The sequence below is a fragment of the Paramisgurnus dabryanus genome, chromosome 3, assembly GCF_030506205.2.
Source record: "Paramisgurnus dabryanus chromosome 3, PD_genome_1.1, whole genome shotgun sequence".
NCBI classification, from domain to species: Eukaryota; Metazoa; Chordata; class Actinopteri; order Cypriniformes; family Cobitidae; genus Paramisgurnus; species Paramisgurnus dabryanus.
Genome location: NC_133339.1, coordinates 44,977,348 through 44,987,566, shown reverse-complemented (window position 1 = coordinate 44,987,566; position 10,219 = coordinate 44,977,348). Strand labels below are relative to the sequence as shown.

The 10,219-nt window shown below is 34.4% G+C and overlaps 1 long non-coding RNA gene across 2 annotated transcripts; it reads left to right on the top strand.

The window, feature by feature from the left end:
- The first annotated feature begins 6,892 nt into the window (after positions 1–6,892).
- On the top strand, positions 6,893–9,493 carry LOC135744932 (uncharacterized). Of its 2 annotated transcripts, XR_010530886.2 has the most exons (5): positions 6,893–7,666; positions 7,846–7,930; positions 8,332–8,412; positions 9,050–9,107; positions 9,229–9,493. It is a non-coding gene; the product is annotated as an uncharacterized lncRNA (long non-coding RNA). The 2 variants fall into 2 exon arrangements; XR_010530885.2 differs by having other exon boundaries at positions 6,893–7,930.
- Positions 9,494–10,219: the final 726 nt, after the last annotated feature.

Genomic DNA, 10,219 nt, shown 5'->3' with positions numbered 1-10,219 from the left:
TTTGTGATCAAACGTTTCAATGATTTGTAGAGTAGAATATAATAAAAATAAACAATCTGAGAAGGTCTGGAAGGTTTTCCCTCTACATGAAGCAATGAACAAGTGGTCTCAATAAAACATTGTTGCTATTGCTAAAAGAGGAGAGTTAGATCAATGAAGGCCAAGGGACAAATGCCTAACTAAAGGAAACACTAATCACAATAATGGTGACTTCAAATGAACTCATAACAAACACAAACTTAAGATTTAATGTGATACATTTTGTGATAAATGTCTATTTGACTTGTGAGACATCACGTCAGAAAAAAGATTTGTCTACTAAATCACGCGGGTGGATGCTGGAATAGTTGAGCACTTGTATTTTGTTCTGACAGCTGTTTAGAAGTTAAACTTATCCATTTAGAAAATTACTCTGCAAGTTATCATTTTATTTTTTTAAACAGAGATGCTGATAGAGAGGCAAATGTGAAAGATTGCAGCTTTTGGAGGCATACACCCAACAGTATTCATCTATTGCATTTAATAATTTGTCTTTATTCATTATTTTAGTATTATTTCCTCCAGAAAACGAGTCATCAAAATAAAAATGTAGAGACAGGAAAATGTCCAAAATGTAATTGATTTGAATGACCAGCAGGTGTTCACCATTAATGTCTTAATCATCACTTCATTATCTCATTAACTTTAACACTGATTCAGAGTTATATTTTTAACACCAGTCTTTTTTAACACCGATCTTGGTGTGGATTATATAAACACCAAATAGTGTTGATTTAACACTGGTAGAGTTAATTTAACACTGGGGATTTTCCTGTGTAAGAGAATTTTTTTATTTCCCGCTCAAACATTCTTACCAAGCTTGTCCACACGGACATGGGTATTTTTATAACTGTGACTTTTTTTATGCAGTGCGGCTGTTCGTCCACACGGAAACGCAGTATCATGGCACTGAAACTGAATATTTTTGAAAACCCCTGCCAGGGTGAGGTTTTCCAGAAACACTGGTTGCAGTGTTGTCGTGTAGACAGTACAACCAGGGTTTTTGCTTCTGATTAAGGCTCCTGATTGGCCAACGTGGCTTAATGATTAGGGCTATATCACCGCCTGCTGGTGTGGCATGATCTTGACAGCGCGTGATCACGTGTTTTTGTGTGTTCATGTAAGCGGAGATTTCTTTTAAACCGAGCATGTGTGGACGGGATTTTTTTTAAACCGCAGGAGAAAAAACTCTGGTTATAAAAATACCCGTGTCCGTTTGGACTAGGCCTCAGATGCTTTAATTTTAATCTTCTTTCAAAGGGCTGAACAGAAGACCTGATGCTGCATTTTTAATGAAATGCGGACCAAATACCACCATGTGCTGACTGGGTGCGTTTATAACTCATCTTCTGTTTTACATCATTTTATAAACTACTGATTGTAGACTTGTTTATCACATTTATGTTATGTTTTTCAAATTAGTAAAACGATGACATTTATACTGCTTTCATTTATTATTAAACCAAACATGGTCTGTCTATGTCTAAAGTTGGTAGATCATTTTCCTTCTTAGCTCCTAACCTCTGGAATGATTACCCAACAATGTCTGAGAATCAGACACAGTTTACACAATTTTAGTTAAACTAAATATATATATCTTTAACAAAGCATTCACATAATTCATCTTGGAAAATATACTTATGCTGCAATAGTTAGCCTGTCCGGAACCGAGCAGATATTCAACCACTATACTAATGGCGCTTTTCCATTGCATAGTACCCCACGGTTTAGTTTAGTTTGGGTCGGGTCAGCTCACCTCACTTTGGCGTGGTTAGCTTTTCCATCGAGTTTAGTATCACTTCGGAGTGGGAGGGATTATAGGCGTGTCGTTATATTTACGCTGCCTACTGCTGTGACATCATACACGTGTGAGCGTTGTTGTACATACCCATACATTCATTTATTTCTCAGTCTGCCACAAAATTAAAGTTGGCCACCACAAATAGATGTTTGCACATCGCGTTTATAACTACCTCTGTCTCACATGACAGTTTCTGTTCAAACACCCGACCCGTGGCGTCAGTCGACGGCGCTCCGCTGAGCCTCATTCAAGTTGCATTTAAGCATATATAATGCGGACGTGCACGTCGCGAATGTGCCGCCACAAACTGCAAGTCTGGAAAAAACTGTTAAGGTGTCCCGGATTCTCAACCTGCGGATGTTTTTCATCGCTAATAGGGTGTTTGGAAACTTATAGCAGAACACAGAAAACAACATGTTTGCTTGAGACAGCGCAAGCTAGCAGTAAGCTAAAGCTAATATTTACATTATAGCGATGACGTGACGATTCTCTCAGACCAATCAGTGATCTACAGTGTTTTCGCGTCACGTTTGGTATCAGCTCGGGTCGCTTGGAACCCCAACCGAGGTGGTACAAAAAAAAGTATCGGGTACTACGTACTGCACCCAATGGAAAAGCTCCCAAAAGTAAGCTGACCCGACCCAAACTAAACTAAACCGTGGGGTACTATGCAATGGAAAAGCGCCATAAGTCTGTCCAGCCACAACCAACCACTTCTTTTAACTTGTAATTTTTTTTTGGTTTGTTTATTTATTTCTTTTTTTGTATTGTTTATTTGTAATATAGTATCTAATACATAGTATATCTTCTATAGGATCAGCTATTTCTGGCTCTTTTTTCCCTAAAAAAGGTGGTTTTCTCCTAGGAGTTTTTTCAACCTCTTGAGAGCCGACATTGGCTTAACTTAGAACTCTTTATGTTACATTATTACTTGCTAGTGTGGCTTAATCTTAGCCGCTGTACTTTGCTACTTTTGCTGCCCTCTGATTTTTCTTTTATTCATGTAAAGCTGCTATGGAACAATTAAACAACTGTGAAAAGCGCTATATAAATAAAATTGAATTGAAAGTGTTTTTAACCGGGGTACCTTTTAAGCTTCAACTATAAATTCAATAAGACCTTGGAGAAGAAAACTGACAAATGTGTTTTAATTTTGGTGCTTTTAGCATTCAAACGGACATTTAAAGGAACTGATAAAGACAATATATTTACAACAAACTATAATAGATAACAACAACAATAATCTTCTCCAAGTCAGATTTTTACAAATACTGTGAAGGATCAGACCAATTTAGTGAACAGAGATGAAACTGGTAATCAGTGAAGGATCTGGTAAATAAATGTAAACAATTAAAACATTTGGTAAGCAGAGAAGGATCTGATGTTCCAGGTTGAGAATGCTGCTAACTCACAGCTGATTTAAATACTGTCAGAATGCTTGCACTCCTCACAAGCGCTAGAAAACAAATCTAACACATTGATTTAACCCTTTCATGTTAAAACATATTTCTATATCCATTATAATTTGAAGGATTTCATTACCATGCTTTTCTCCCCATGTCATTTTGCATAACATTGCACAAATATGTTTGCACATTCCATTCAAAAGAGAGACGGATAAGAAATGGTGCCTTGTAAAAATGTAAAATTCAGCCTTCATACAGTAAAGTATTATAGGTCACTGTAAATCACAAATATATTGGCATGTTTTGCTTACAGATCATTTTTGTGTCTTGCGTCTTGCAGTGCAACTATTTCATTAAAATTAGTTCATTGGGCTGCATAAAAAGATCTGGTGGGCTGAATTTGGCCCGCGGGCACCCAGATGACTGGCCTCGATTACAACATTATGACGGGTGCAGTTTGAAAACCTTTATATAACAACATCTTAGCAGTAGTGAGATTGAAACTGTTACTAGGGCAACCAGAATTAGGAGCACCTACTAATGATTAACAATTACAGTATTTGGCTGTAAATGTACCAACAAATTCAGAGGGAATACAAAGGTGTTCATTTTACTAAATGGTGTTCATTTTTATGTGACATTTAAGTGCATATGAATTTTGAAAGTGATGATTCAATACACTGCCTTGAAGCAAAGTGGTAGCTCATGTAATGTATTGTTTTAAATTTTACTGAGATGATCTTTCTTCTCTGAAGGGACATTCACATATTCTGCCGCAACAAAATAATTTATTTCCAATAAAAGTGCTGATTTCCAGCTACATGTTAGCGATACGATGTGGTAACAGTGAAACATTATTGCACATGCTGTCTGTCTCATGTAAAAAAGGTTTCATTAATTTTTGCACACATGCAGGGATAGGAAAATCTTGTATGAAAAACCACATCAAAAATGTCATCATACTGACTGATGATTCTGCCATCTGAATGATTGATGCATTCATAATCGTTCTTTTGTTAATTATATAATCAATTATTCAAGCACTTTAGTCTCAGATGAAAGCTTTTTAGCAAACTGATTCTCAAATTAAAAATCTTACACTACATAGCCAAAAGTATTCAGAGACAAATTCAGAGAAATATTCAGGTGTGGAAGAAATGTCATGTTTTCACATTTGTGTATGTGATGGTTTGCATTCTTGACAAAGGCCGTTTCTAGCCACTTTGACGCCTTAGGCGAAACCCCTATAGGCACCCCCTCAAAACCAGATCATACAACTTTACATGAAATATTACAAAAACACTAATCATGTAAATATCCTGTGATCAAGTAACACTCAAATCTTAAATGAATAACATTCAACAAAGCAGTTCAATAAAAATGTTTTTTTTTTAATTGCAAACTTTACATTTACAAACGCGGGGTTAATTGTAACACGGCTATACAGGGCCGAGCAGTCTGTGCTTTAGTCTTTTTCTCTTACTGTCAGATGATAATCTCCTTTGAATTTGTGAAAAGTTTTGATGTGTTTTCATTAAGATATAGGCTACCAACTCATACTGACGGCTGGTCCACCCAGTCACATAAAATATTTTATTGGGAAAGCAGATGAAATCACGCTTAAATGATAATAAATGATAGTCTCTTTAATACTTATTGCTCAAATACGCATCTTTCAGAAATAAATAACTATTTATAGAAAGTATCTTTTGCATGTGTTTTTTAAACCTTGGAAAAATGTAACATGCAAGCGATTTTAAACTATTTGAATGCAAGATGTTAAAGTGAGCTGTTTTGTGTGTGCAAAGACAATGACGCACACACTTAAAGGCGATCTAAGCGAATTGACGCGTTTTAGACCATAAAACATTTTTTGTTACATACCGGAAACATCTCCTCACTATCTGCTTGCTGCCTGTCCGCTGATCAAACTGTAAAAAAACGCGATCTCTATAGACAGCCCAGGCTTCACAAATGGCAATATCAACATAGTGACCAAACCTAGCACCACAAAACAAAACAAAGTGTTACAGCCAATAAACGACAAAAAGGATTTGGGGGTGGGGGTTGGGCGCGTTCATGAAAGCACGGAAGGGAAGGGAGGGGGAGGAGTTAACTATGCTCCGTCTGTTTGAAAACAGTTCAAACGTCAACAAAAACTAACGTCTCGCAGATTCGCTTAGAACGCCTTTAAATGGACAAAAATCTCGTCACATATTCTCATAAAAACAATCACTTATGTCTTAAAGTGATTCCAAACAGTTCAGAAAGAAATCAGATCCTTGTGTTGGTCTGAAAGTAGATCTTGTCTTCTTATGTTTGTGTCATTTATATTAATTAAACAACAGAAAACAAAGGAAAATCACTTATGTATCTTTAAAATGATTAATTTTATTTCATTTATTTTTGACTTAAGGGCCAAATCGGGTTTTAAAATACATTTGAAGAGCCAAGACAAATTTAGCTTTATTTACTCAAAATCAACACTCAATTATTACTGTACTGTACCATAGTTATACATGGACAATTATCTTTAACCTGCTTTTAAAGCTCCACTGTGTAAGATCTACTCCCATCTAGCGGTGAAAGTCTATATGACAAGCAACTGAATAATACTTTCTAGCCCCCCCCATTCGGAACGCGTTTTAACTTGTACGGTGGCCCGGCCGTGTCATGCCAAGGTTAACATGGCTTCCAGTAGCTACAAAGCAAAAGCAATGAGAAAAAAATGAACAATTTGCAATGTCCTTTGCCTGTGATCCATCAAAGCACACAGATTTATGTTTAACATGAAAAAAGTCTGATTGTCATGATATGTCCGCTTAAAATCACATACAAAAAGCAACCATGACGGGTTTAAATGGACGCGAATTAATATTATGTCAAAGTACAATGCTTATGTTTTAAGTAAACGTTACATGTCCGTGTATATGTAAGAGCTTTCTCTCATATTGGTGAAAAAAGATCGCGCAACTTTCACACGCTTGTAAAATGAAACGAAAGACGCGCAGATCAGACGCTTTTATCAATGAAAGCCTAAAAATAGCGCTGTCACCGTGTGTTTGTGCTAGAGGTCAGAAAAGATGAAAAACATTTATCTCAGCCCAGGTCAAAAAGACGTAGTATTTAATGTATTAAAAATATACTTAAAATACAAATAGTATGTTTATAATACATTTGTATTTCCAACATACTTATTTGAAGTGTATTAAAAATACATTAAATTGCATTTAAACATATTTTTTAAAAGTATACTAGAAGTACACTTGTAATAAATATATACTTAAGTACATTTTTAAGAAATATGCTAAACTTAAGAATATTTTAAATGTATTTATATTAAGTGTACTAGAAGTACATTGGTAATAAATATATACTTAATTACATTTTAAAGAAATATGCTAAACTTACGAATATTTTTAATGTATTTATATTAAGTGTACTAGAAGTACATTGGTAATAAATATATACTTAATTACATTTTAAATAAATATGCTAAACTTAAGAATATTTTTAATGTATTTGTATTAAGTGTACTATAAGTACATTGGTAATAAATATATGCTTTATTACATTTTTAAGAAATATGCTAAACTTAAGAATATTTTTAATGTATTTATATTAAGTGTACTAGAAGTATGCTGGTAATAAATATATGCATAATTACACTTTTAAGAAATATGCTAAACACAAATGTACTTCTAGTGAAGTTTTAGTATATTTGGATAAAACATACTTTTTTCAAAACATGATTCATTAATTGTAATAAGCTAACATTGAACTTTCCTCAAGCATTTCAACATTATATCATTCCGATTGCATAATAAACTATTTTTTCAAAGATTTGCTTAAAATCTTACGTTTGCAAGTGTTTATTTACAATCAACGAGCCGCTCTAAGAGCTGATTCTTTGTAGCGAACGAGCAGAGCCGAATCTTCAGACGCAGGCAGGGGTAGGACCGTAAGAGCCGGCTCTAATAACGGAGCCGAGCCGAAAGAGCCGAATCTATTGAAAGAGCCGGACTGCCATCACTAAAATGTAGAGCCGGAGCTTGAGCCGAAAGAGCAGAATCAATGGAAAGAGCCGGACTGCCCATCACTACAAACAACGCACGTGACACACGTGACTAAACCTGATTGGTTGTTGTCATAGTAACACGTCACGGTGCTATTTGAAACTTGTCTTGTTCAGTTCAGTTCAGTTCACAGGTGCATGCGGTTGCTTGCATTAAACGTATAAACTGTTAAATTAGATGGCGACTCTGCATTAAACGTATTTATTTAATTAATCGGCGATCATATTTCACCAGAGGACTAAGATAAAACAACTCGATTTAAAATGTGAGCAGTTTTAGTGGATCTGACGTCGAGGGAAAAAGTATTTCGCTTTTTGTTTGGAGATAAACGAGACAACACGAGGGTAAGTGATGACAGATTTTCACATTTCTTTATTTAGTTAACTATTAAGTAAGTAAAACATTACATTACATTTAACCTAGCTTCTTTATGTAACGTTTTGTCTGTGTTGCGTGTGGTAATTTAAACATCTTTATTTTCTGACTAACGTCATTAAATCATTAAAACCTTTCTTTTTTTTAGCACAGCGACATAAATATGACCAATCAGATCCCAAGTAGACGGGAACAAATGAAGATATAGCGCATAGAAAGACTTATTCTTGGTGGTAAGTTTGTTGTTGCTATTTGATTTCACGTTTAAGTTTTTCTAATGTTTCTCTTGCAACGCTAACGTTAGTTTAAAATGAATGTTTGAGCTGTCTTACCTGAAAATACCATGATATGACCATATGGTTATTATAACTCCAGTAATGTTCAATGGCTAATGTTTATATCAGTTCAATCTTGACAACCTTATTGTCTTTTTGTTCATTTTTAAATGTATTTCTAATTACATATGGACACAAAAATGACATTGTAAGAAGGGATACTTTTATGAGAGATTGTAAAACTGCAGAGGCTGGGTTTGATTATATTATATTGTCTTAATATTTTTTACTCCGGGTAAGTAATTCTTAAAAAGAAAACCAAATCATTAATCATCATTTACCTGCCTGTTGTTTTTCAGATCAACTGCTATTGACATTTTTTAATTGGGACAAATGTGGAGTGATTCGGAAGAAAAACGTTTGCAACACATCCATTCCAGGTGGCTAATTTCTGTCCTTTTAAATTATTCTTGTAAAAAACGTTTTTTTTTTTTTTTTATTGTAAAGCTGTAAGGGACTTGGCCTAGTCATCCTTGCATATACCATTTGGCAGGGCACCAGACTAACTTTTTTTACTAGGAGCACAGTGGCCCGCAACTGAAAATTTTAGGGGCGCAACCAGAAAATTTAGGGGCACACACGGTAAAACAACATGCTAACCAAATATTCACATGTCTACTAATTTATACTGTATTACTAATAAATACTTTAATTATAGATTCAGAAACTACAATGTGCTGTTTCAAATTCAGTGTCATATCACAAAAAAAAGGTTAAATTTGCTGGTCGCACATGTGCGACCGGATGTAAAATTTCAGTGGCACACTCTCAAATGTAGGTGGCAAAATGCCACCATTTGATAGCAGTCTGGAGCCCTGTTTGGCATCATTTCTGATTTCCTTAAATCTCCTTAAACAGAGGTGAACCTTAAGTTTGCAAGACCACAATAGACAAACAATGGAAAATGATCTAGGTTCAAATAAAACACAATTATCAATGTAAAACATATCCTGTAATACACACAGGTTGCTTTATTTCATGAGCCTGTTCTAATCCTATCTTCATTCCCAATTGTAGAGTGCTCTGACAGATAAAACTGACACGCTTGATGAGGACACAGTCAAAGCTTTAAAAGGTAAACTGAGAAGTTAACAAAACTTCCATACATGCATATCTATGCCAATTTATTTTAAACATGGATAGCCAAATGTTCATTCATTATTGGTTAATTGGTATATTCTGTTTCCTTTTCACAGACCGTGTGATAAAGCAGTCTTCAATTACTACGGTGTCTGATTTGCAAGAAGAAGTCACCCTCCACTTAAACATGTGACATCTAAACTGTTTTGTGTTTTAGTTCAGCTTTTTATAGGTTTATTTTAAGTTGGTTAAAGGCGGAGTGCACTATTTTTGAAAGCCAATGTTAACATTTGAAATTACCTAAACAAACATGCCTCTACCCCAATAGAATATGAACCTTCTTTTGATAGAGCCACCACACACATACGCAACCCGGCAAGGATGTCAGTTAGTAGACACGCCCCTTACTGCTGGTTGGCTACAAGTGTGTTTTGGTAGTCGGCCCAATTTCCTTTTCCAAAGCGTTTTTCAAACATTGTGCACTCCGTCTTTAAATTGCACTTAAACATTTTTTTTCAGTAACTTTTTATGCAGAGAATTACATTATGATTATTATATAATCATTGCTTATGAATATTTAGTGATTGCATATTCATAGTGTACTTTTCATTAATACATTTAATGTTAATGTTGTACAATTTGATAGAAGTAGCTCTGTAATTGCATTTCTTTGATATTTGTTTTATATGTTTCTCTTTGGTCAAGAGATTATGTATGTCTCTGTGCTTGCTTGATTAATTTACTTTAGGTATTTTTGTAATGTACACAACACAATATGAAGTATATTAAATTGTCCTGTATTCAAAATCTGTGTATGTGTCTTAATATTTAATGATTTTAATATAACATTTTAAATATTAAAAACAGCTTTATAATAAAATAGTATTGTAATGCTAATACATTTCTATTAAAGTAATGCTAGTATATTTCTAATATGCTGAAGTACTATTTAAGTGTTATTAAAGCACAGTTAAATTAAGCTTTAAATGTATTCTAACTGTATTTTTAAGTGTATGAGAAGTGCATTTCAAATGAATTTTAAAGAAGTACACTTAAATTGCACTAAATATATTTGAAGTTGTTCCAATTTAACACAATTTCAATATA